This window comes from Balaenoptera physalus (genome assembly GCF_965194825.1).
Source record: "Balaenoptera physalus genome assembly, chromosome: 10".
NCBI classification, from domain to species: Eukaryota; Metazoa; Chordata; class Mammalia; order Artiodactyla; family Balaenopteridae; genus Balaenoptera; species Balaenoptera physalus.
Window position 1 is genome coordinate 12,642,176 of NC_138889.1, and position 25,801 is coordinate 12,667,976.

Consider the following 25,801-nt stretch of genomic DNA (forward strand, 5'->3'; position numbering starts at 1 on the left):
TGGTGTGCACTGTCCACTGTAACAGGAGAGAAGGCAGCTTAAGTGGGTACAGATGCATGGAGATTGGTAGATTTGCTGGTGGGAGAGTGAAGGATTGCTCATCTGATGGCTGGTTTTTCTCAGTGAATTAAGAATGAGTGGGGTAGAAGGTGGAGGCTTAAGGAGGGAGATTAAGGTGGGAAACAGTCTCTGGAGAGAGAGAGAGAATTCACTAGAAAATATAGCACAACTGGTTGAGATGACTGCCCACTGGAGAATTTTTAATCATTCATTCAAAGGGAAACCAATGAGCAAATGTGTGTGGCTTTCTCTAGCAGTGCTCAGCTTATGGGCTGCAGGCATGTAGAACACAGAATCTTGCACTGAACTAAGGTTGACACTTTGCAGGTGATTATGCAGAAAAAGCTGGGCAGAGGTTTTAGTGTGGTTGCAAGGGAGTGTTTATATAATGGACCATAGAATCTAAGGTAGGTAACCAGGGAATGATGGCAAGAAGGGTGTGATGGATGGAGAAGTGGTCAGATCAATAGCTTGCAGGCTCTGCTGGGATCAGAGAATTGCTAGAATGGGAGTAAATGAGCTGAAAGGCTAAGAGATGGTAGTCCAGGAGTGTGAAGCTTGAAATCAAGCTTTGAGATTGGGTTCAGTTCTTTAGATGATGAGGGTTAGGGTATGACAATGGAAATGATGGCTGAGGGGGAGGTGGAAGTCAGAGACCTGACAAGTCCAAGGCATTTGAAATCAGTAAGCATGATGACAGGAGTAGAGATAGAAAGGAGGGCAAGTGAGCCAGGACTAGAGGTACGAGTAAATGAGAGTGAGTGACCAAGTAGGACTCAGTAGGTGACAACCACACGGAAGGGGAGCAGTTGTGAAGTCTGATGGCTGGCTTGTTTTTATTCTGAACCGCTAAATACTATTTCCCCCTTTATATAGTGTTGAAGGTGGAGAGAAGGAAGGAAAACAAAATAGATTGTATACACGTTCTTAAAGTGTTGAATTTTCCTCTCTATTTTATTGATTTCAAGTCTAACTTGAATCACCTAATCATGTTTTGCTGGATGAGTAAAGTTTGAGAGCTCTCTGCTGATGGGATTAAAAGTGTTTGGAAGGATTTTCTTGATGATAACCTGATGCAAACAGCCATTTACAGCACTGTGAATGCAATTGCTACTGAAGGGATTAAATAACAGCTGAACCTTATTAACTATGTTATATGTGGCCCAAAGATCCAACTTTTTTTTTTTTAATTAATTAATTTATTTTTAGCTGCGTTGGGTCTTCTTTGCTGTGCAAGGGCTTTCTCTAGTTGCGGTGAGCGGGGGCTACTCTTTGTTGCAGTGAGCAGGCTTCTCTTTTTGGTGGCTTCTCTTGTTGCTGAGCACAGGCTCTAGGTGCGTGGGCCTCAGTAGTTATGGGATGCGGGCTCAGTAGTTGTGGCTCACGGGCTCTAGAGCGCAGGCTCAGTAGTTGTGGTACATGGGCTTAGTTGCTCCGTGGCGTGTGGGATCTTCCTGGACCAGGGATGGAACCTATGTCCCCTGCATCGGCAGGCGGATTCTCAACCACTGCCCCACCAGGGAAGCCTGATCCAACTATTTTTATTCAGAGTTATGCCAAGACCCCATTTACTGTGTGGGGCAGACACTCGTGCCCAGCACCCTCATTTCTACTTGTGGTATCACTCAAATTTAAAAAATCTATTATTAATAAATATATTAAAAACAATTACCTACCGTGTTGAATACCTACCATGTGCCAGACACTTGGCTAGCTATAATATTAATATCAATATTAACATTAATTGAATCTTATTATGTTCGAGGCATTTATGCTTTGACTGTGTAATCTAATTTACTCTTCACAGTAGCCAGATAAAGGGTTAAAGCTAAGATGAAGAGATTATGGTTCAAAAATTCTTGCCTAAGATCTCATAGTTATTAAAACTGAATACAAGTGGGGTTCAAAAGTCTGAAGTTGACTCTGAGGTTTCTGCATGAACACTATGTCCTATTTGCCCTACAACGATCCTTACTACATGCAGAGGTGAATGGTCCCCATGAATGGTATCACCCAGTGGAGGGAGGTAGACCTCTCAACAAATAGGTACAAGACCACAGTGGGTGCTAGGAGGAGGGCTCGAATTACGTAATAAGTGGTGAGCTCAAGAGCCATATCAAAGGAAAAATATTCAGCATTTAGCAGATTGACTAGTTGCCTGGCTACAGTAACAGCCTCCTAGGTGGTGGGCTCCTGTCACCAGGCCTTTCCTTCCATACCATTCTGAATATCACTGCTAGAGGTCATCTTCCTAAAACACCTGTGCACTTGCTCAGTTTTTCCTGCGTCGTTGTATCCAAACATCTGCACTTAGCTTTTAATTCCCATGCTTTTTTTTTTTTTTCCTTTTTTTTCTGGGTGGTGGGAAAACAGGTGATTTTAATTTTCTTTTTTTAAACATCTTTATTGGAATATAATTGCTTTACAATGTTGTGTTAGTTTCTGCTGTTATAACAAAGTGAATTAGCTATAGGTATACATATATCCCTGTATACAAAAATAAACTCAAAATGGATTAAAGACCTAAATGTAAGGCCAGACACTATAAAACTCTTAGAGGAAAACATAGGCAGAACATTCGATGACATAAATCACAGCAAGACCCTTTTTTGACCCACCTCCTAGAGAAATGGAAATAAAAACAAAAATAAACAAATGGGACCTAATGAAAAGCTTTTGCACAGCAAAGGAAACCATAAACAAGACAAAAAGACAACCCTCAGAATGGGAGAAAATATTTGCAAATGAAGCAACTGACAAAGGATTAATCTCCCATGCTTTTTAATGAAGTTATTTCTAAGAACTCTAAGAACTCCAGCAGGAGTAAACATGTGTGGGGATTTCTGTCCCAGACTCCCTCTGTCCCAATTCCTCTGAGCAATTGCCCTCTTTGCTGAGCCCATACCCACCTCTCCCCATGGTCCCCGCCTCCATGGCAGGAAACAGGCCACCAGCATTTGACAAGTATGCCTTTCCTACAGGAGAGGCCGAACTCTTTCTCAGTTCAGTTTCAATGCTAAAACCCTAGGTTGGGACTTTTCATTCGAGTTGGGTAGAGACCCCTGAAAAAATGAATCACAGCCAACAGCAGGCGGTAAGAGGGTGGGAGGGTGCGGGCACATCCTCCTCTGTAGCCACAATACAAGGAGCATTGTGTCCAAACACGGAGAGAGAGGAAGCAAGAGAATGCTAGGGCAAGCATGGTTTCTTTGTTAAGTATGTTAACATTTGGGGAATCTGGGAAGAGGCATAAGATTTATCTTCTAAGATATCAGAAAATTCTTTGAACTATTTTTAAACCTTTCTATAAGTCTGAAATTAGTCCAAAACAAATGTTTAGCAAATTTTGTGATATGTGTGGGTTTTTTTTTTTTTTAACCAGAATAAAAATGTAAAATAAAATAAAATGCAAGTGGTATCTGGGAGGGGACGGTCAGCTTCAGTTTCCATGGTGCGTGTCACTCCCACTGCCCTGCACTTGATTTTGCACAGGTACCTTGACGAGCTAGCCTCGCGAAGGTGTTTCAAGGGATGTGCAGTTAGAATGACCTGACTGGGGAGGATATTGAGCACAGGGTCTAGGGATTTTGATGTTATTTTATATCAGCAAACAGGTCATTGGTGGTTTTGAACAGTGCAGCAATATTATTTCGAAAGAGAACTCTACGTGGAGGACAATTTGGAAGCGGAGTGACCTCAGGGAGACTTAACTAAGAACAATGGAAAAGGAAAGGAGAAATGTGAGCTAAATTTTAAAGGAAGAATTGACAAATTTGGGTACTACTGGTGATACCATTGATGGAAATGGGGGACACTGGATATGTTTGAAGATACGTAAACATAGAGAGCTACAGAGCATTATAAATAGTGCCAGAGAAAAAGTAGAGGGACTTCCCTGGTGGTCCAGTGCTTAAGACTCCACACTTCCACTGCAGGGGGCACGGGTTCAATCCTTGGTCGGGGAACTAAGATCTCTGCATGCTGCGTGGCGCAGCCAAAAAAAAAAAAATAATAAGAAAAAACAAATAAATCTAAACTGAGCAAAAGAAAAAAAAAAAGGAGAATCACCTTATGAAAAAAAAGGCATGGATAAAATCATAAGATGGGTAAATATTTATGTAATGGGGGGGATTTCTAAATATGACATCAAACAGAAACCTTGGACTATAAATTTTTTAAAAATTTATTTATTTATTTGGCTGCACCGGGTCTTAGTTGCAGTACGCAGGATCTTTTAGTTGCAGCATGCAGAATCTAGTTCCCTGACCAGGGATTGAACCCGGGCCCCCTGCATTGGGAGCATGGAGTCTTAACCACTGGACCACCAGGAAAGTCCCGAACTATAAAATTTTAAATTGTATAGATTTTTTAAACCCCCCCACACAAATTAAAAAGTAAATGAATGACCTGAGAATAAACTTTGCAATGTACATTTATATATCTATTTAAGATATATTCTCAATATCAGTAAATCCATAGTAAAAGACAAGCTCCCAATTATGAAATTGGTTAAAGGCAGCCAATTTACAAAAGAAAACACACATATGGCTGAAGGAAGGAAGGGAGGGAGGGAGGGAGAAAAGAAGGTAGTTCAGTCATTAACAGTCAGATAATTAAATTAGAAAAGCTACTGTGTTCCACCCATCAAATTGCAAAGATTCAAAAATGATAGTAAGCTGGGGAGTTTGGGAAGTTATGCGAAGAAACAGGCAGTCACATACGTGATTGGTGGGTGCAGAAGTCTTTCTGGAAGAAATATACATACCTATTGTCCAGCATTTTCCTTTCTAGAAATTAATCCAGAGTAAGTAATCATAAGTGTATACAGTAACTTATCTACAAGAATATTCATTAAAAGTGTTTAAAATAATAAAATTTATTGCAAATGAAGCAACTGACAAAGGATTAATCTCCAAAATTTACAAGCAGCTCATGCAGCTCAATATCAAAAAAACAAACAACCCAATCCAAAAATGGGCAGAAGACCTAAATAGACATTTCTCCAAAGAAGATATACAGATTGCCAACAAACACATGAAAGAATGCTCAACATCATTAATCATTAGAGAAATGCAAATCAGAACTACAATGAGATATCATCTCACACCGGTCAGAATGGCCATCATCAAAAAATCTACAAACAATAAATGCTGGAGAGGGTGTGGAGAAAAGGGAACCCTCTTGCACTGTTGGTGGGAATGTAAATTGATACAGCCACTATGGAGAACAGTATGGAGGTTCCTTAAAAAACTAAAAATAGAACTACCATATGACCCAGCAATCCCACTACCAGGCATATACCCTGAGAAAACCATAATTCAAAAAAAGTCATGTACCAAAATGTTCATTGCAGCTCTATTGACAATAGCCAGGACACGGAAGCAACCTAAGTGTCCACCAACAGATGAATGGATAAAGAAGATGTGGCACATATATACAATGGAATATTACTCAGGCATAAAAAGAAACGAAATTGAGTTATTTGTAGTGAGGTGGATGGACCTAGAGTCTGTCATACAGAGTGAAGTAAGTCAGAAAGAGAAAAACAAATACCATATGCTAACACATATATATGGAATCTAAAAAAAAAAAAAAATGGTCACGAAGAACCTAGGGGCAAGACGGGAATAAAGACGCAGACCTACTAGAGAATGGACTTGAGGATACGGGAAGGGGGAAGGGTAAGCTGGGACAAAGTAAGAGAGTGGCATGGACATATATATACACTACCAAACGTAAAATAGATAGCTAGTGGGAAGCAGCCTCATAGCACAGGGAGATCAGCTCGGTGCTTTGTGACCACCTAGAGGGGTGGGATAGGGAGAGTGGGAGGGAGGGAGACGCAAGAGGGAAGAGATATGGGGACATATGTATAACTGATTCACTTTGTTATAAAGCAGAAGCTAACACACCATTGTAAAGCAATTATACTCCAATAAAGATGTTAAAAAAATAAATAAATAAAATAAAATAATAAAATTTAAAACAACCTAAATGTATAAATTAGGGGATTACTTAGATAACTTATGGTAATAAAATGCTCAGTAGCCATTATAAATGTTATTATAGATGTATGTCATAAGGATGAAGAGTTATTCAGTAAAAAGAAAAAGAGAAGAACAAAAATCATGTATATTATAATATCATTCTTGTTAAAAAATTCAAAGATAAAAATCTGGAAGTACGTGTGTCAAAATAATATTAATAAAGTTGTTTGTGAAGGCCAGGTATGGAAATTATTTCTTTCCTTCATGTTTTCTTACTGTATTTTCTAATGTTCATACAAATAGTTTTATTACTTTTATAATCTTTTTAAATATACTTTTTTAGTTTAGCAATCTTAGATTTATAGGAAAGTTGAAAAGGTAATAGATCCCTACATCCTTTGCCCAATTTCATCTATTGTTGTTGCTTTATTGAGATATAATTCACACACCATACAAGTCACCTATTTAAAGTATACAATTCAGTAGTTCTTAATATATTCACAGAGTTGTACAGTCATCACCATACTCAATTTTAGAACATTTTCGTCACTTCAAAATTAAATCTTATACCCATTGGCAGTCCCCATTTTCCCTCAGCATAGACAACCAATACTCTACTTTTTGTCTCTATAGATTTGACTATTCTGAACATTTCACATTAAAGAAGTTATACAGTATGTGGCCTTTTGTGACTGATGATGTTTTCAAGGTATGTCCATGTTGCAGCATGTTTAAGTACTTCATTCCTTTTGATTGCTGAATAATATTGCATTGTAGGGAGATACCATATTTATTTTTCTATTCATCAGTGGAAGGACACTTGGGTTGTTTCCACTTTTTGGCTATTATGAATAATACTGCTATGAACATTAGTGTACAAGTTTTTGTGTGGACATGTGTTTTCAATTCTTTTGGATGTATACCTAGGAGCAGAATTGCCGGGTCCTATGGTAACTCTATGTTTAACGTTTTGAGGAACTGCCAGAATGTTTTCCAAAGGCACTACACCATTTTACCTCCCCACAGCGGTGTATGACGTTTCCAATTTCTTTTTTTTTTTTTTGTAACAAATTCAATAAAGACTGCTTTATTGCTGCACGACAGTCATGAAACTCAGCTGCACAGGGACCTTACCACACCGCGCAGAGGCTGGTTCACGGGACCTTGTGATCCTGTTAATGGGCCTCTCTGTTGTAATTAACACAGGCCGCAGGGACCAAAAGTTCCCCTCGGCCCTTCTGAAAATGTTCGGGAATGGTAGTGCAGGAAGGTAATACACACTTTCTGCATTTCTGCCCTGCAGTGCAGCAGTTGTTGCTGTTGGGAGTCACTGTGCTAATTCTCTTAGGTCATTTTTCCCTTTAGTTGTTCTGACTACCTCCAAGCGCTCCATGGCTGCACGCTTGTCTCACTGGAAAATGCACAGCCCCAATTCTGTGCAGGGACGACGCAAAGCAGAGTGTGATGCATCTCTCTGGAGCATCAAGTTTATTAACTAGAATTGGAAGAACCAAGGAGTTCTTGGAACAAGAACTATCCCCCTCCCCCACCAACACGGAAGACAGAAGAGTAGGGGAGGGGAGACGTGCCCCAGGAATGACAGTCCAGTCTCTCAAGTTTCACCCAGGTGGGGGTTGAGGGGCAGACCTGCAGCCACAGTGGCCTCGCTTTCGGTCGCCCGGGCTGCTCCGGACCATCCTCTGAGCTGGCCAGGGTCTTGGATACGATGCTTCTGAAGGCCATGCAGAGAACACATTCCTCTTCCCCTGCACCGGGCCCCAGGGAGCGCGGCGGCCTGACCTTCCTGCCTCGGTCATCCATGGGGTTCACATGGGCTCACTTTATTATGACGCCTCATGCTGGGCAGCTTGCAACAAAGATGTTTCAAAATAAAGTTCCAGATTCTCCCAGCCACCCCTTGCTTTTTCTGGCTCTGGCCAGAGACAGTGGATGAAGACACACTCTCAGGCTGCCCAGCGTGGGAGGACCTTCCAGTGTTGGACACACCCAGGGGGCAGCTGCTTCCCTCTGGGGCTCCAATCCTGCTGCTGCTGGAGGTGGATGTCCCAGTGCCACACTGGGGGGCTGGGCTGGGGGTGGCAGTCCTCGCCTCCAGGCTGGGTGGGGGACAGGCAGACTCACCGGTCTTCTGCCCTGCCTGCTGGTCTTCCTGCAGCTGCACATTTTTTCTGTGGTAGAGCCACCTGGTTTGCAGGGAGGACACCACAGGGCTTGGAGAAGGCTCAAGTTCACTGCCACAGAGGTCCCCGCAAGAGAAGGGCTTCAGAGTTATGATGGAGACCTCCACCTTGGGTTTCTTGGAGCTCACACTGCCTGTCCCAGTGTCCTGGATCTGGTCGCAAGTCAAGCCCGGAGTCGTCACCGTTGTCACCTTCAGGTCCTCTTCACAGGGTGGCTGGAGTGGCTCCTTCTGGCCCATGTTGACCCATGGATGCCTCTTGAGGTCAGGTAAGGTGCCTCTGTCACTGGGGTTGAGGGCAATCATTTTTTGTAACAGATCCCTTATCTTCAAAGACAGATAAGGTGGGATGGGGTATTGCCCTTGTAGGATTTGCTTCCGCAGCTCCTGGAAGTCTTTTCCCACAAAGGGCCGGGACCCAGTTACCATGGTGTACAGCACTACTCCCAGGCTCCACACGTCCACCGCAGGGCCGCGGTACCTCTGCCCCAGGAGGAGTTCCGGGGCAGCATAAGGGGCTGTGCCGCAGATCGTGTCCAGTTGGAAAATGTCATCATACTTGTTGCTGAGGCCAAAGTCTGTAAGTTTGATATTCATCTTGGAATCAAAGAGGAGGCTCGGTGGCTTCAGGTCCCGGTGCACGATGCCCCTCTGGTGGCAGTGCTGCAGGGCGGAGACCAGCTGCTGGAACGGGCCTCGGGCCTCCGCCTCTGTCATACGGCCATGGGTCTTCAAATAGCGGTACATGTCCCCCCCACTGAGGTACTCCATCACCACGAAAAATGTCTCCTCTGTGTCAATCACCCCCAGCAGTTTTACAATATTGGGGTGATTCAGAGCCTTCAGACTGCACACTTCCCGGAAAAGTGCCTGGACACTTGAGAAGCTCTGACGCCTTTTCTTTATGACCTTCACAGCCACCTGTGTCCCGGTCAGAATGTGCCGGGCCAACTTCACTTTACCGAAGGTGCCTTCACCAATGGTGTGGAGGATCTGGAAGTCATCAATATGAGCCTTCTTGCCAGCAGATTTGGCTGTGAGGCCCTGCATCATGGTGATCTGCTAACTACACTGACTGACAGCACTACCTAGCAACGCTAACTACGCTAACTAACAATGCTAACTGTACTAACAGGGCTAAGTATGCTGTCTCTACTAACAATGCTAACTACGCTAACTGTACCAACAGCGCTAACTAGTACTAACTACACTAACTATGCTAATCAAGTATTAACTATACCAACAATACTCACTATGCTAACTGTAGAAAGAACAATGACACAAATAAAAAAGAGTAGAGAAAAGAGAAACGAAAATCAACAAAATGGCAGAAACAAGGAAAACACAAGCTAACTGTAGGTCCAAGGCCGTCAGGTCACCAAAAGCAGCTTCCTGGGCTCTAAGGACCAAAAACCTGGGCCCACCTTTCTCTTTCATAGGGCTTTGTGAAGTACATCACAATGGTGCACTCTGAGGTCAGAGCAAGAAATGGACCTATCACCACTGGGGATACACCACAGTGGTTTTCTCACTTTTTGAGTTCAAGGCCCCTTTACACTTAGGAAAAAGGATCCCAAAGAAATTTTTCTTTACGTGTGTTTTTAGATATTGGTATTCACTTTGTTATAAATAAAAATCTGCAGGATACTTCAGTGGCCTTTTTATTTCTAGTTTGAAAATGTGTAATAATTTTAGAGACCTCATAATGTCTACACTTGAAATGTTCAATTCCTTTTCCTTAAATTCTGGTCTCAAAATAACGTTACAACTTAACTGACTTCACGATACTATACAAAATGTTCTGTTGCGTAAGACATGATACGGTACATTATGAAAGTCTATGAAGCTGAGAGAAGGTTTGCCAGGAAGGTCATTGAGCAGATTTCTCATCAGGAGCCTCGGAGGCCAGATGGCATGACTCAATGTACTTGAAGTGTTGAAGGAAAGAAACCGTCAACCAAGAATCCTATATCTAGCAAAACTTTCCTTCCAAAATGAGGGAGAAATCAAGACATTCCCAGTTAATCAAGAGTTGAGGGAGTTCTTAACCACCAGACCCACCTGCCACAGGGAGTTCTTCAGGTTGCAGTCAAGGACCCTGGACAGTAGCTCAAAGCCTTATGAAGAAATAAAGACCCCTGGTAAAAATAGACAGACGGGCGACGAGAAACGCTAGTACTGTTGTAACTTTGGTTTGTAGCTCCACTTTTTGTCTTCTATTTGATTTAAGAGACTAATATATAATAAAACACACACATACAAATGAAAAAAAAAAAAAGAAGATCACCTCTTCACCTAGAAAAGTTACTTCACCCCCACTTTAGCCTAACTTTGGGAATTCCCATCAACAACATTCTTCTTTCCACTGTAGGAAGCAACGCTGCCAGAAGCTATGGCAAGCAGAGCCTCTTCTAAAATGCCTTTGATGACTGCAGCAACATGGATGCAACTAGAGATTATTAAGTGAAGTAAGTCAGAAAGAGAAAGACAAATACCATGTGATACCACTTACATGTGGAATCTAAAGTATGGCACAAATGAACCTATCTATGAAACAGCAACAGACTCACAGACATAGAGAACAGACTTGTGGTTGCCAAGGAGGAGGGGGGTGGGAGAGGGAAGGGCTGGGAGTGTGGCATTAGCAGATGTAAACTATTATATATAGGAGGGATAAACAACAAGGTCCTACTCTACAGCACAGGGAACTAGAGTCAATATCCTGTGATAAACTGTAATGGAAAAGAATATAAAAAAAGAATGTCTATATGTGTATAACTGAGTCACTTTGCCATACAGCAGATTGGCACAAGATTGTAAATCAACTATACGTCAATAAAAACAATAAAATAAAATAAAAAATGCCTCTGATGATGTACACAGCCCCTGCTCCTGCTGACTACCTCTCTGTAGCACCCAACACTGTGAAACCCCTCCCCCAGCTGAGGTCACTCCAGTCCTGTGTCTCCTTCCTTTGTCCTCTGTCTCCCACCAGTGTTTCTCTAACAGAAACACAAAGAACTGCTGTGTTTTCACTCAGTCTCACTGTTCACGTTCCCACGCTTGATTTGGGCATCAGACCTGCAAGAGTTCAAAACTTACTGGGTGGTAGAACTGCCATTTCTCTGCCTGTCTCTCAATATAAAGATCTTCTCTGAAATTCTGAATTCACTGGTCTGGTCATCCATTCACCAGCAAGTATCTAGGTACTGGGGTTAAGAGCTAGGAATGAGATACAGTTGTTAGTAAAGAAACAACAAACCCCAAATGGAGTCACTTGTGCTAAGTCCCACGTCAGCAAACCAAGACTTAATAGCTAACCTAATTGCAGTTTCAGCCTCTCTCAGGAATGGGACCTTTCACCAATAGATCTGGAATTACCTGGTCAGCACTAGAGGGGTGACCCCCCCACACACCTTCCCCCAAAAGGAAGGTGACCCTGCCTGAAACAATCCACTCTTAGCTAGAAACTTCCCTTTTCTGCCCCCTCCTGCCTGTAAAGTTCCTGCATTTTTTACAGCTCCGCAGAGCTCCTTTCTACTTGCTCAATGGGATGCTGCCCGATTCATAAATCACTGAATAAAGCCAATTCGATCTTCAAATTTACTCAGTTAGAATTTTATGTTTTTAATACAGTGATGAGCAAAACAAATAAAAAGAGAGGCATCAAACTCTTTGGAGAGTGTATCCCATTATCCCTCACACTCTTGGAAGCCTGGGTCAGCAGAAATGGAGGAGAGCCAGTGACAAGAAAAAGCCTCTTGAAAACCAAATCAGAGGTCCTGAAATACTACAGACTTACTTATACAAGTGGGTGGGAACAAGCAGAGAGTAGCAGTTGTTTATTACTGTACACTGTAATCGAGGGAAACATTTGGAGTTCAAGAATAGAGATTTAAAGATGAGATGCTAAAATTCATAACAACTTGTCCAAAACAGGCCAGAAAACCTTAAGTTTTCGCCTTGTTTAAAAGAAGTCCTAAGTAAAGGGAAAACCAAATATTATGAAAAATTTTGGAGACATCTCACACACCAACCTTCCTTTTATTTGAATTACTTCATTATCATTACTTTAGAGTTATGTACACTCATAAAAGTTCATTTATTCTGAGTTGAGAAGTCCATTTTATCATCATGTGTATTGTGCTTACATTTTAAAATCAGAAACAACTTCCCCAAGATAAAACTGATTCTTCATCTCTTTTGGTTTTACTATTCCAAGATAGATTAGGTGACTTGGGGTATTATTTTTACCCTATATTGATTTGCCTACCTTGTAAAGGAGCAAGGAACTTTTCCTTCAACCCTTATTTTCCTAGTGATTTGTTTAAAATGAAAGGTAAATATGTGTTTGTGGGCATATAAGTGTGTGTGTGTACAATCATTTTTATATAGAGATTTATTATCTCTCAATTTATTTTGTACAAGAGGTTTGTCTCAGAAAATCAGTGTCTTCTTTTTTTTTTTTTTCTTCACGATTCATATCTTTAATACTCTCTGAGAGGCAAGTGAAAAGCAACAATGGATTTTTAAAAGGACCATGTCTGACACATGTCTGACAACACTGAGAGTGGGGGAGGAGGGAAGTTAGCCAGCTACACAGTGCCTTGCATGTAGTAAGCACTGCAACATTTGTTAAATTGCAATGACTTGAAGTTGAAGATCATGATATATATATATATATATTTTTTTTAGATTTTTAGAAATTTCATGTAATGTCTGAAACATTTATATTAACATATTTCCATAAAAATAACCCAATGAAAGTTTAGTATTAGTTGTTTTGTTTGTTTTTTTATACTGCAGGTTCTTATTAGACATCAATTTTATACACATCAGTGTATACATATCAATCCCAATCACCCAATTCAGCACACCACCATCCCCACCCCACCGCAGTTTTCCCCCCTTGGTGTCCATTTTATTTCTTTTTCTTCTCTGATTGCCGTGGCTAGGACTTCCAGAACTATGTTGAATAATAGTGGTGAGAGTGGACATCCTTGTCTCATTCCTGATCTTAGAGGAAATGCTTTCAGTTTTTCACCATTGAGAATGATGTTTGCTGTGGTTTTGTCATATATGGCCTTTATTATGTTGAGGTAGGTTCCCTCTATGCCCACTTTCTGGAGAGTTTTTATCATAAATGGGTGTTGAATTTTGTCAAAAGCTTTTTCTGCATCTATTGAGATGATCATATGGTTTTTATTCTTCAATTTGTTAATATGGTGTATCACATTGATTGATTTGCGTATATTGAAGAATCCTTGCATCCCTGGGATAAATCCCACTTGATCGTGGTGTATGATCCTTTTAATGTGTTGTTGGATTCTGTTTGCTAGTATTTTGTTGAGGATTTTTGCATCTATATTCATCAGTGATATTGGTCTGTAATTTTCTTTTTTTGTAGTGTCTTTGTCTGGTTTTGGTATCAGGGTGATGGTGGCCTCATAGAATGAGTTTGGGAGTGTTCCTTCCTCTGCAATTTTTTGGAAGAGTTTGAGAAGGATAGGTGTTAGCTCTTCTGTAGATGTTTGATAGAATTCACCTGGGAAGCCATCTGGTCCTGGACTTTTGTTTGTTGGAAGATTTTTAATCACAGTTTCAATTTCATTACTTGTGATTGGTCTGTTCATATTTTCTGTTTCTTCCTGGTTCAGTCTTGGAAGGTTATACCTTTCTAAAAATTTGTCCATTTCTTCCAGGTTGTCCATTTTATTGGCATAAAGTTGCTTGTAGTAGTCTCTTAGGATGCTTTGTATTTCTGCGGTGTCTGTTGTAACTTCTCCTTTTTCATTTCTAATTTTATTGATTTGAGTCCTCTCCCTCTTTTTCTTGATGAGTCTGGCTAATGGCTTATCAATTTTGTTTATCTTCTCAAAGAACCAGCTTTTAGTTTTATTGATCTTTGCTATTGTTTTCTTTGTTTCTATTTCATTTATTTCTGCTCTGATCTTTATGATTTCTTTCCTTCTGCTAACTTTGGGTTTTGTTTGTTCTTCTTTCTCTAGTTTCTTTAGGTGTAAGGTTAGATTGTTTACTTGAGATTTTTCTTGTTTCTTTAGGTAGGCTTGTATAGCTATAAACTTCCCTCTTAGAACTGCTTTCGCTGCATCCCATAGGTTTTGGGTTGTCGTGTTTTCATTGTCATTTGTCTCTAGGTATTTTTTATTTCCTCTTTGATTTCTTCAGTGATCTCTTGGTTATTTAGTAACGTATTGTTTAGCCTCCATGTGTTTGTCTTTTTTACGTTTTTTTCCCTGTAATTCATTTCTAATCTCATAGCGTTGTGGTCAGAAAAGATGCTTGATATGATTTCAATTTTCTTAAATTTACTGAGGCTTGATTTGTGGCCCAAGATGTGATCTATCCTGGAGAATGTTCCATGCGCACTTGAGAAGAACGTGTAATCTGCTGTTTTTGGATGGAATGTCCTATATATATCAATTAAATCTATCTGGTCTATTTTGTCATTTAAAGCTTCTGTTTCCTTATTTATTTTCATTTTGGATGATCTGTCCATTGGTGTAAGTGAGGTGTTAAAGTCCCCCACTATGATTGTGTTACTGTCAATTTCCTCTTTTATAGCTGTTAGCAGTTGCCTTATGTATTGAGGTGCTCCTATGTTGGGTGCATATATATTTATAATTGTTATATCTTCTTCTTGGATTGATCCCTTGATCATTAGGTAGTGTCCTTCCTTGTCTCTTGTAACATTCTTTATTTTAAAGTCTATTTTATCTGATATGAGTATAGCTACTCCAGCTTTCTTTTGATTTCCATTTGCATGGAATATCTTTTTCCATCCCCTCACTTTCAGTCTGTATGTGTCCCTAGGTCTAAAGTGGGTCTCTTGTAGACAGCATATATATGGGTCTTGTTTTTGTATCCATTCAGCCAGTCTATGTCTTTTGGTTGGGGCATTTAATCCATTCACGTTTAAGGTAATTATCGATATGTATGTTCCTATGACCATTTTCTTAATTGTTTTGGGTTTGTTTTTGCAGGTCGTTTTCTTCTCTTGTGTTTCCCACTTAGAGAAGTTCCTTTAGCATTTGTTGTAGAGCTGGTTTGGTGGTGCTGAATTCTCTTAGCTTTTGCTTGTCTGTAAAGCTTTTGATTTCTCCATCAAATCTAAATGAGATCCTTGCCGGGTAGAGTAATCTTGGTTGTAGGTTCTTCCCTTTCATCACTTTAAATATATCATGCCACTCCCTTCTGGCTTACAGAGTTTCTGCTGAGAAATCAGCTGTTAACCTTATGGGAGTTCCCTTGTATGTTATTTGTCGTTTTTCCCTTGCTGCTTTCAATAATTTTTCTTTGTCTTTAATTTTTGCCACTTTGATTACTATGTGTTTCGGCGTGTTTCTCCTTGGGTTTATCCTGTATGGGACTCTCTGCGCTTCCTGGACGTGGGTGGCTATTGCCTTTCCCATGTTAGGGAAGTTTTCGACTATAATCTCTTCAAATATTTTCTCTGGTCCTTTCTCTCTCTCTTCACCTTCTGGGACCCCTATAATGCGAATGTTGTTGCGTTTAATGTTGTCCCAGAGGTCTCTTAGGCTGTCTTCATTTCTTTTCATTCTTTTTTCTTTAGTCTGTTCCGCAGCCGTGAATTCCACCATTCTGTCTTCCAGGTCACTTATCCGTTCTTCTGCCTCAGTTATTCTGCTATTGATTCCTTCTAGTGTAGTTTTCATTTTAGTTATTGTATTGTTCATCTCTGTTTGTTTGTTCTTTAATTCTTCTAGGTCTTTGTTAATCATTTCTTGCATCTTCTCGATCTTTGCCTCCATTCTTATTCCGAGGTCCTGGATCATCTTCACTATCATTATTCTGAATTCTTTTTCTGGAAGGTTGCCTATCTCCACTTCATTTAGTTGTTTTTCTGGGGTTTTTTCTTGTTCCTTCATCTGGTACATAGCCCTCTGCCTTTTCATCTTGTCTATCTTTCTGTAACTGTGGTTTTTGGTCCACAGGCTGCAGCATTGTAGTTTTTCTTGCTTCTGCTGTCTGCCCTCTGGCGGTTGAGGCTATCTAAGAGGCTTGATGGGAGGCTCTGGTGGTGGGTAGAGCTGACTGTTGCTGTGGCAGTCAGAGCTCAGTAAAACTTTAATCCACTTGACTGTTGGTGGGTGGGGCTGGGTTCCCTCCCTGTTGGTTGTTTTGCCTGAGGCAACCCAACACTGGAGCCTACCTGGGCTCTTTGGTGGGGTTAATGGCCGACTCTGAGAGGGCTCACACCAAGGAGCACTTCCCAGAACCTCCGCTGCCAGAGTCCTTGTCCCCACAGTGAAACAGAGCACTCCCCGCCTCTGCAGGAGACCCCCCAACACCAGCAGTTGGGTCTGGTTCAGTCTCCCCCAGGGTCACTGCTCCTTCCCCTGGGTCCCGATGCGCACACTACTTTGTGTGTGCCCTCCAAGACTGGGGTCTCTGTTTCCCCCAGTCGTGTCGAAGTCCTGCAATCAATTCCCACTAGGCTTCAAAGTCTGATTCTCTAGGAATTCCTCCTCCTGTTGCCGGACCCCCAGGTTGGGAAGCCTGACGTGGGGCTCAGAACCTTCACTCCAGTGGGTGGACTTCTGTGGTATAAGTGTTTGCCAGTCTGTGAGTCACCCACCCAGCAGTTATGGGATTAGATTTTACTCTGATTGCGCCCCTCCTACCATCTCACTGTGGCTTCTCCTCTGTCCTTGGACGTGGGGTATCCTCCTTGGTGAAGTCCAGGGTCTTCCTGTCAATGATTGTCCAGCAGCCAGTTGTGATTCTGTTGCTCTCGCAAGAGGGAGAGAGAGCACGTCCTTCTACTCCACCATCTTGGTTAACCCCCCCGTTTCCAATTTCTTAATATCCTTGGCAATACTTGTTATATTGTCTTTGTTATTCTAGCCATCTTAGTGGAAAAGTGAAATGTTATCTCATCATGGTTTGAATTTGCATTTTCCTAAGGACTCATGATGCTGAGCATCTTTTCAGGACCTTATTGGTCATTCGTATGTCTTCTTTGGAGAAATATCTATTCAGATAATTTGCCCATTTTAAAATCAGATTATTTGATTTTTTATTGTTGAGTTATTAGCGTTCATTATATATTCTAGACACAAGTCTTTTATCAGATATATGATTTGCAAATACCTTCTCCTGTTCTGTGGGTTGTCTTTTCACTTTTTTGATGGTGCCCTTTCAGCAAAAAAGTTTTTAATTTTGATTAAGTCAAATTTATCTATTTTTTGCTTTTGGTGTCATATCTACGGAACCATTGCCTAACCCAAAGGAATAATTATCTAAGAGTTTACTCAAGAAATGTAACTGTTAGCCTTTACATTTAGGTCTATGACTCATTTTGAATTAATCTTTGTGTATAGTGTGAGGGAGAGGTTCAAATTCATTCTTTTGCATGTGGATATCCAGTTGTCCCAGAACCATTTGTTGAAAAGACTGTTCTTTCCCCATTGACTTGTCTTGATCCCCTTGTCAAAAATCAATAAACTATGAATGTATGGGTTTATTTCTGGACTCTCAACTCTATCCCATTGATCTAAGTAGGCATATGCCAGTACCACACAGTCTTAGTTACTGTAACTTTGTATTAAGTTTTAAAGTTGGAGAGTGTGAATCATTCAAGTTTGTTATTTTTTTTTCAAGGTTGTTTTGGCAATCTAGGTCCCTTGTGTATTCTTATGTACTGTAGGGTCAGCTTCCCAATTTCTAGGGGAAAAAAAGGTAGCTGGAATTTTGATAAAGATTGCATTTTGACTCTGTGAATCAATTTAGAGAGTCCTTCCATCTGTAATGGGTTGAATGGTGGCCCCAAAAGGATAGGTTACGTCCTAAACTCTGGAACCTGTGAATGTGGATTTTTCTGAAAAGTGACTCTTTATAGATGTAATTAAGTTAAGGGCTTCAAAATAAGATCATCTTGGATTTACAGCTAAATCCAATGACAGTTGTTCTTATAAGATAAAGGTAGAGGGAGATTTTAAGACTCAAGACACACAGGGGAGAAGACCATGTGAAGATGGAGGCAGAGATTGGAGTCATATAACCAACCCCAAACCAAAGAATGCCTGGAGCCACCAGAAGCTGGAACAGGCAAGGAAAGATTCAGAGGGAGCATATCCTTGAGGACACCTTGAGTTCAGACTTCTGACCTCCACAGCTGTGGGAGAGAATAGATTTCTATTGTTTTAGGCTACCCACTTTGTGGTAATTTGTTACAGTAGCTGTAAGAAACTAATACATAATCAAACAGCATTAAATCTTCCAACTCATGAATATGGTATGTGTTTCCACTTATTTAGGCCTTCTTTAATTTCTTTCAATGATGTTTTACAGTTTTCAATATACCCGTCTTTCACTTCTTCTGTTAAATTTATTCCTAAGGATTTTGTTCTTATCGATGCTATTATAAATAGACTTTAAATTTTTAAATTCTTGGATTGTATAGAAATACGGTTGTTTCTTGTGTCTACAACTTTGTTGAACCTGATTATTAGCTCTGATAGGTTTTTTGCATATGTGGATTTCTTGAGGTTTTATAAAAATAACACCATGACATCTGCAAATAGAAATACTTTTGCTTCTTCCTTTCTTAGCTAGATGCCTTCCTTTTTTTCTTGCCATTTTGCCCTGGCTTGAACCTCCAGTACAATGTAAAATGGACGTGGTGAGAGCATGTGCACAGCATTATGCAACTACGTGGCCCTCTAGATTCCCAGGAATATGGCAGATAATTGCAAAGCCCCACATAAATATCTTATTCCTCAACTTTTTATTTTACCCCCAGTTTTTTTGTTATCCTATTGTGTTTTGAATGAACACCAGCTCCTTTTTGCTACCTTCAGTGATTGCCAGGCTGCTGGTTTTAACTGTGATTGTGGGCTGTTGGTTTTCAGGGTTATCGTAGAGTGAGAAAGGGATGGAAATAGGGCAAGTTAAATGGCACAAGGCTCATTGTTCTTATCAAGATTCAGCCTTTTTTCTTGAAAAAATGTTCCCTGATTGCTTATAGACTTTGATTAATTTCCAGAGTTCTGAAAAGTTGATCATGACAATTTTCGCCAGTGTTCCCATTTCTTTTATAGAGTAGAGAATTTTTGGAGGTCATTTTCATTAATATCACCCTTATAGTCTTCTTAAGCTTAGATTTTAAAACTGAAAATATATTGTCAAATGTGTTTTAAGTACTGAGAAAGAGGTCTGTATACAAAGTACTGAGAAAGAGTACACTGTATACAAAGAATGTTGATGTAGATCTTCCAATAGCCAAATATTTTATTGTGCAATGAGATGTTGAAGAAAAGGCAATGAGAGTATGATGAGTTTGATTTGCATCCTGATTCTGTAAGTGATCTATATGGCTAGGTGCTGTTTGTAAATATCAGCTTGAGGAGAGGTTTATTCATGTATTAAATGAATTAAATCTAGAAATAAATAATCCATGTTCCTCAAGATTTATTAATAAAACATCGGGAATGTTATTAGGAATTAAGGTGGCCTGGATGGCTATGTTAAAGATGACTGAGGAATATTTTTCTCTGGAAAATTCAGCTCCCAGCTCCCCTAAGCATTTGAAGCCCATCTCTCACTTCTTAATTTTTGCCTTTTCTTCTTTTCCAACAAATGACTCTGCAACTTATACAACAAAATCTCCCAAACATTTTTGTCTCTTTGCAAGACTATGAGCTTTCAGTCATTTTAGAATCTTAAAAAGGTGTACTAGGTCACAGCATCCTCTGGCTGGTAGATAATTAAAATCAGCACACAACTGCAATGTATACCCTCTAAAGCAACGGTCAGTTCTCAGCCTTTTTGCTGCCATGACATGCTTGATAAACAATTCTCTTATGCGGGAAACACTCTCAAGGGCACATTCGTATTTGGACAAACATCTCCCAAATTTGGAAGTCATGCACTGTGGTAATTTGTAATCATCAGAAGAGTTAACAGTTAACAGGTAGCTCTTTGTGATCTATTGCGGGAGATAAACTTGGGCTGTGCGGCAGGACATTCTCAGCATTCTCGCTATAATACCACTCCCTTGTCTCCCAGAATTCATATATATATATATACATATATACAGATATATGTATGTATGAATATATACACACATACATACATAAAGTAAATCTTTTGGAAATTTCAGCACTTTAACTAAAACAATTTAACATATTGCTTTTGGTTCAGAGTCTGTGCAGCCAGATTGTGTAGGATAGAATCTGACTTCACTGTGTACTAGCTGTGTGATGCTCTGGCAAGTTACTTGACCTCTGTCCTTCAGCATTCTCATCTATCAAGTGGACAAAATAGTGCCTATGTCATAAGGCCATTGTGAAGACACCTGAGATCACGTATGTAAAGAACCAATTCTGCTTCTCATAGTGAACACTCTTGTTTGGAACAGATCACTGTGACTCACCTTGCACTTGATTGCTTGAAAAGATTAAGAGTTACCTAATAAAACTACTTGAGTTTGGTTGTGTAAGTTTTCCCACCCATTCAGAACACTGTGTCAGTAATCTTGAAACCTTTTTGGTTTCAGAGATTGAATCCTTTATTCACGTGAAATCATATGGAGAACCCCAATGTGGGAAACAGAAACAGATGCTCTATTTGTAGTGGAGGGTGGGAGGTCTGCAGTCCCATCTATTCTGCAGTGGCACTTGTAGAGTTGTAAGGAATTCTAGGGATCCAAGGAAGACAGTTTGAAAGCCTGTAGTCTGTTTGGTTATGCTCTTGCAATATCAACATTCTCTTTCTTGGCAACCTGTGAGCGTGTAAAATTAAGTCTAATGTCCAACCTAGCTTGTTATGTCTTGGGCAAAATCAACATGTAGCCTAGAATGTGACCCTTTTGCATTATGCAAGGCTGTGAGCTCAATTAGCAATTTCATCAATGTATGTGTTTAGGAAATTATCTGCCTTGGGAGTGCAATACACCATTTGGAAAGTAAAACCTTATAGGGTAGTGGCTTTCAAACTTTAAAAAATGTTAGTATCACCTGGAGGGCTTGTTAAACCACAGATTGCTGGGCCCTACCACCAGTTTCTGATTTGGTAGGTCTCGGATGGGATTTGAAAATGTGCTTTTCTTTTTTTTTTTTTTAAACAATTTTATTGAGATATAATTCATGTACCATATTATGAATCCACTTCAAGTGTACAGTTCAGTGGTTTTTAGTATATTCACAGAGTTGTGCAACCATCACCACAATCAATTTTAGAATCAATTTTCATCACCCCGAAAAGAAACCCTGTACCCTTTAGCAGTCACTTGCAGTTTCCTCCCAACCCCAGCCCTAGGCAACCACCAATTTGCTTTCTGTTTCTAGAGATTTGCCTACTGGGGACATTTCATATACTATATGGTCTCTCTTTTTTTTTTTTTTTTTTAATAAAGATAATCTTTAAAGACTGTTGCTTTTTTTTTTTAATTTTTGTTTATTTATTTATTTATTTATTTATGGCTGTGTTGGGTCTTCGTTTCCGTGTGAGGGCTTTCTCCAGTTGCGGCAAGCGGGGGCCACTCTTCATCGCGGTGCGCGGGCCTCTCACTATCGCGGCCTCTCCTGTTGGGGAGCACAGGCTCCAGACGCGCAGGCTCAGTAATTGTGGCTCACGGGCCCAGCTGCTCTGCGGCATGTGGGATCTTCCCAGACCAGGGCTCGAACCCATGTCCCCTGCATTGGCAGGCAGATTCTCAACCACTGCGCCACCAGGGAAGCCCCTGGTCTCTTTTTTAAAAATTTATTTTATTAAAGTATAGTTGATTTACAATGTTGTGTTCATTTCTACTGTACAGCAAAGTGATTCAGTTATATATATACATATATATATGTGTGTATATATATATATATATATATATATATATATACTTTTTCATATTCTTTTCCATTACGGTTTATCACAGGATAGTTCCCTGTGCTATACAGTAGGACCTTGTTGTTTAGCCATTCTATATATAACAGCTTGCATCTGTTAATCCCAAACTCCCAATGCAACCCTCTCCCACCCCCCTCCCCCTTGGCAACCACCAGTCTATTCTCTATGTCCCTAATCCTGTTTCTGTTTCATTTGTGTCATATTTTAGATTCCACATATAAGTGATATCATATGATATTTGTCTTTTTCTTTCTGACTTACTTCACTTAGTACGATAAATGGCATTATTTCATTCTTTTTCATGGCTGAGTAGTATTCATATATATATATATATATATATATATATATATATATATATATATATGGGACACATCTTCTTTATCCATTCATCTGTTGATGGACTTTTAGGTTGCTTCCATGTCTTGGCTATTGTCAATAGTGCTGCAATGAAAATGGAGGTGCATATATCTTTTTGAATTATAGTTTCCTCTGAATATATGCCCAGGAGTGGGACTGCTGGATCAGAACGTCCTTACTGTTCTCCATAGTGGCTGCACCAACTTACATTCCTACAAACAGTGTAGGAGGGGTCCCTTGAAAATATGCATCCCTAACAAGTTCTGGGTGATGCTGCTGCTGCTGGTCTGGGACCACTTGGAAAACCATTATTATTAAAGATGAGAGTAAGTGGAGTGGTTGGTTAGTCCATAACACCAGGGACTTATTTTTGATAAAACAATCTGTATTAATCTGCAATCTTGTGAAATTTTGAGACTTAATTTAACAGTTATTTATTGAATTCCTACTACGGACCAAAAAACACTGTGCTAAATACTGAGAGTAAAATAGATTAACTATACTGTATCTTCTTGAGAAGGATTGTATTTTAGTGTGGGACAGACCAGTAAATGGGCAATTACAATATGGTGTGCTAAGTACGAGGTGCTAGGGAACATCTACGTGGGCACCTTCCGCATCTTTGGGCTCAAAGACTTTCTCAAGAAGATGATACCTACTCTTAAAATAAAAAAGCACACTCTCACTTAGAAGACAACCTAAGGAATATTTGGTAGGTTTTAGGTTGTATTTGCTGGTGGTTAACTTTTATATATCAAAATAATCTTGTCATTGAGTCTAAAATTCAGTTCTTTTTATATTTACTATTCCAAGAGCTAAGATAAGTTTCTGGCAAGGCATGGAAGCATGACCCTTTGTACAAGCAGATGTGGAAAGGGGAATTCTTGTTTTCTATGCTTGAGCAGCAGGAACAGTAATAAGAGAAGTTCCTGTAAGTGGTTTTCATTTCTCTTTCTTTTAAAGTGTAATTAGAATGACGGGTCTATCGTGTAGGTTATAATATTTGCTGGTAAACAACTTATTGATAGGTTTCTTCTGAAACACTTGATAGGAGTGATTAAAATGCATGAGACTGTGTTTTCTGGAATGAATCATTCAAGCATCATTTTGCAATGGTGGACACTGAATTAGAAAAGTGAGAGCCTGCATTACTCAAATATACGTATTTTATATGGGATATTTTTCTGTGAGAGATTTTTTTCCATACCGCATAAACATTTGCTAACATCAATAATTTAAATTATTTTATATAACATTCATTTTGAAGAATGAGATATTGAAAAATAAAAGCCATTTCTTGACCAGTGCCTCATGGCCCTTGGTGTGTCATGTCCTTGGCTTCCTCATACCCTTTCTCAATTTTTAATTTAGATGGAAAAAAGAATGGAGGGTGGGAGATTTGGGAACTGTAGTGGAGAAGGGAATTATAATGGCCAGTGTGTACTGAGGATGTATATTATAGGACTTATTCTCAGCTCAAATATGTGTAAAAGTGATTGTTCTCTTTCTGCTTGGCAACAAAGCCTAGCTAACCTCCAGATGTCTACCAGGCAATATCTATCAATAGTTCTGTAGGGAGCAAGCACTTTTGCAAAGCAAAGACAAAAGAGATGTAGTCTAATCATTTGTCAATATAGATCAATGTTTTTTAATCTTTTTGATACCAAGCCCTCCTATGATAAATATGAAAATCTCTCCCCCTTCCCAGAGATTTTGATGTGCATTCCTCTTGAGAATCATTGCATCCTTTGCAAATTTCCACCAGCTGAGATGTCAATCTTTTGTGTGGTTTGTATTATAAAAGAAACAGATATTTTTGTTGTTTTCCAAATATGTAAGTATAATATAATTTTAAACATGCCTTTTTATTATACAAACATATTGTTTCCCCTTAAAGACTGATATGTCCCCATGGGGGATGATGTCCTGCTCTTACCACCCATGGATGAGAATTACAGCTCCAAATGAGTGGTCTCCAAATATACACAGGGGGTGGGTGGGAAGAAAACATGAAAACTGTATTTATATTAATATTTCTAGCTAACAAGAGAAACAAACTAAACCTTAATAATAATTAATAAATTTGTTAACACTGATGCCCTCACTTGATTTGTAAGTCAGTTACCTGAGTATTCTGAGGAAAGAGTGGGACCTTCACAATGTGGACGGCTTAACAGTGGTACTTTCATTCGTTACCTTTCATCATTTGTGACTTAGGCAGTTTACACTAACTTTTTTTTTTTTAATTAATTTATTTATTTATGGCTGTGTTAGGTCTTCATTTCTGTGCGAGGGCTTTCTCTAGTTGTGGCAAGCGGGGGCCACTCTTCATCGCGGTGCGTGAGCCTCTCACTATCGCGGCCTCTCTTGTTGCGGAGCACAGGCTCCAGTCGCGCAGGCTCAGTAATTGCAGCTCACGGGCCCAGCCGCTCCGCGGCATGTGGGATCCTCCCAGACCAGGGCTCGAGCCCGTTTCCCCTGCACTGGCAGGCAGACTCCCAACCACTGCGCCACCAGTGAAGCCCCTACACTAACTTTTAAGTGTTACGGTTTCCAACTGAACATGGCTAAAAAGACTCCTACAAAGAAATCATAGATAAAATACAGTAACGACATTTTAAGCATAAGCACACACAATAATTAGATTAAAATGAAGCATCTATAATATGAAAACAACTGTACAATTTTAAGTGAGTTTTGGAGTCATGCAGTATTATGTACAGCTTATAAAATTTCACTAAACTTAATACTAAATGTTGCAGTACAAATTAGAAAATATTTTAAAGGAGTAACAATAAAATTACATATCAAAAATTTTGATCAAGCTAAAGTAGTTCTTAGAAAGAAATTTATAACCTCAAATGCTTATGTTAGAAAAAAAGAATTATACAAAATTACTTAGCTAATTCTACATTTTGAGGAGTTAAAGAAATAGCAAAATTAGCTCAAAGAAAGAATGTAATAAAAACAAAGGCAGAAACTAATAAAATAGAACACATAAATACAAGTAGGAAAGATGAACAAAACCAAAGGTTGATTGTTTGAAACACGAATTGACAAATCTTTGCCAAGATTGATTAACAAAAAAAGAGAAAAGGCTCAAAAGATCAATGTCAGGAATGAAAAAAAGGGGAGAGGGGATTACTGGAGATGTTACAGACATTAAAAAGATATAATCAACTTAATGCCAATAACATTTAAAATTTAAATAGAATGGAAAACTCCCTAGAAAAATATAACTGCTAAGATTCAGTTTTATTAAAAATATTAATAAATATTTTATTTATTTTATAAATTAAATTATTAATTAAATATT

The 25,801-nt window shown here is 39.6% G+C and overlaps 1 long non-coding RNA gene across 6 annotated transcripts in view; it reads left to right on the plus strand.

Annotated features, from left to right (window-relative positions):
• LOC309637022 overlaps positions 1-25,801 on the plus strand; it is a 98,336-nt gene that overhangs the window by 45,147 nt on the left and 27,388 nt on the right. The window contains exons 4-6 of one of the 6 annotated variants that reach the window (XR_014250368.1): positions 6,681-6,756; positions 7,413-8,516; positions 10,619-10,810. The exons of the other annotated variants lie outside the window; for them this stretch is intronic. This is a non-coding gene — a long non-coding RNA (uncharacterized lncRNA). Of the gene's footprint in view, positions 1-6,680; positions 6,757-7,412; positions 8,517-10,618; positions 10,811-25,801 lie in introns of those variants that run through there. 6 annotated transcript variants of the gene reach the window in all.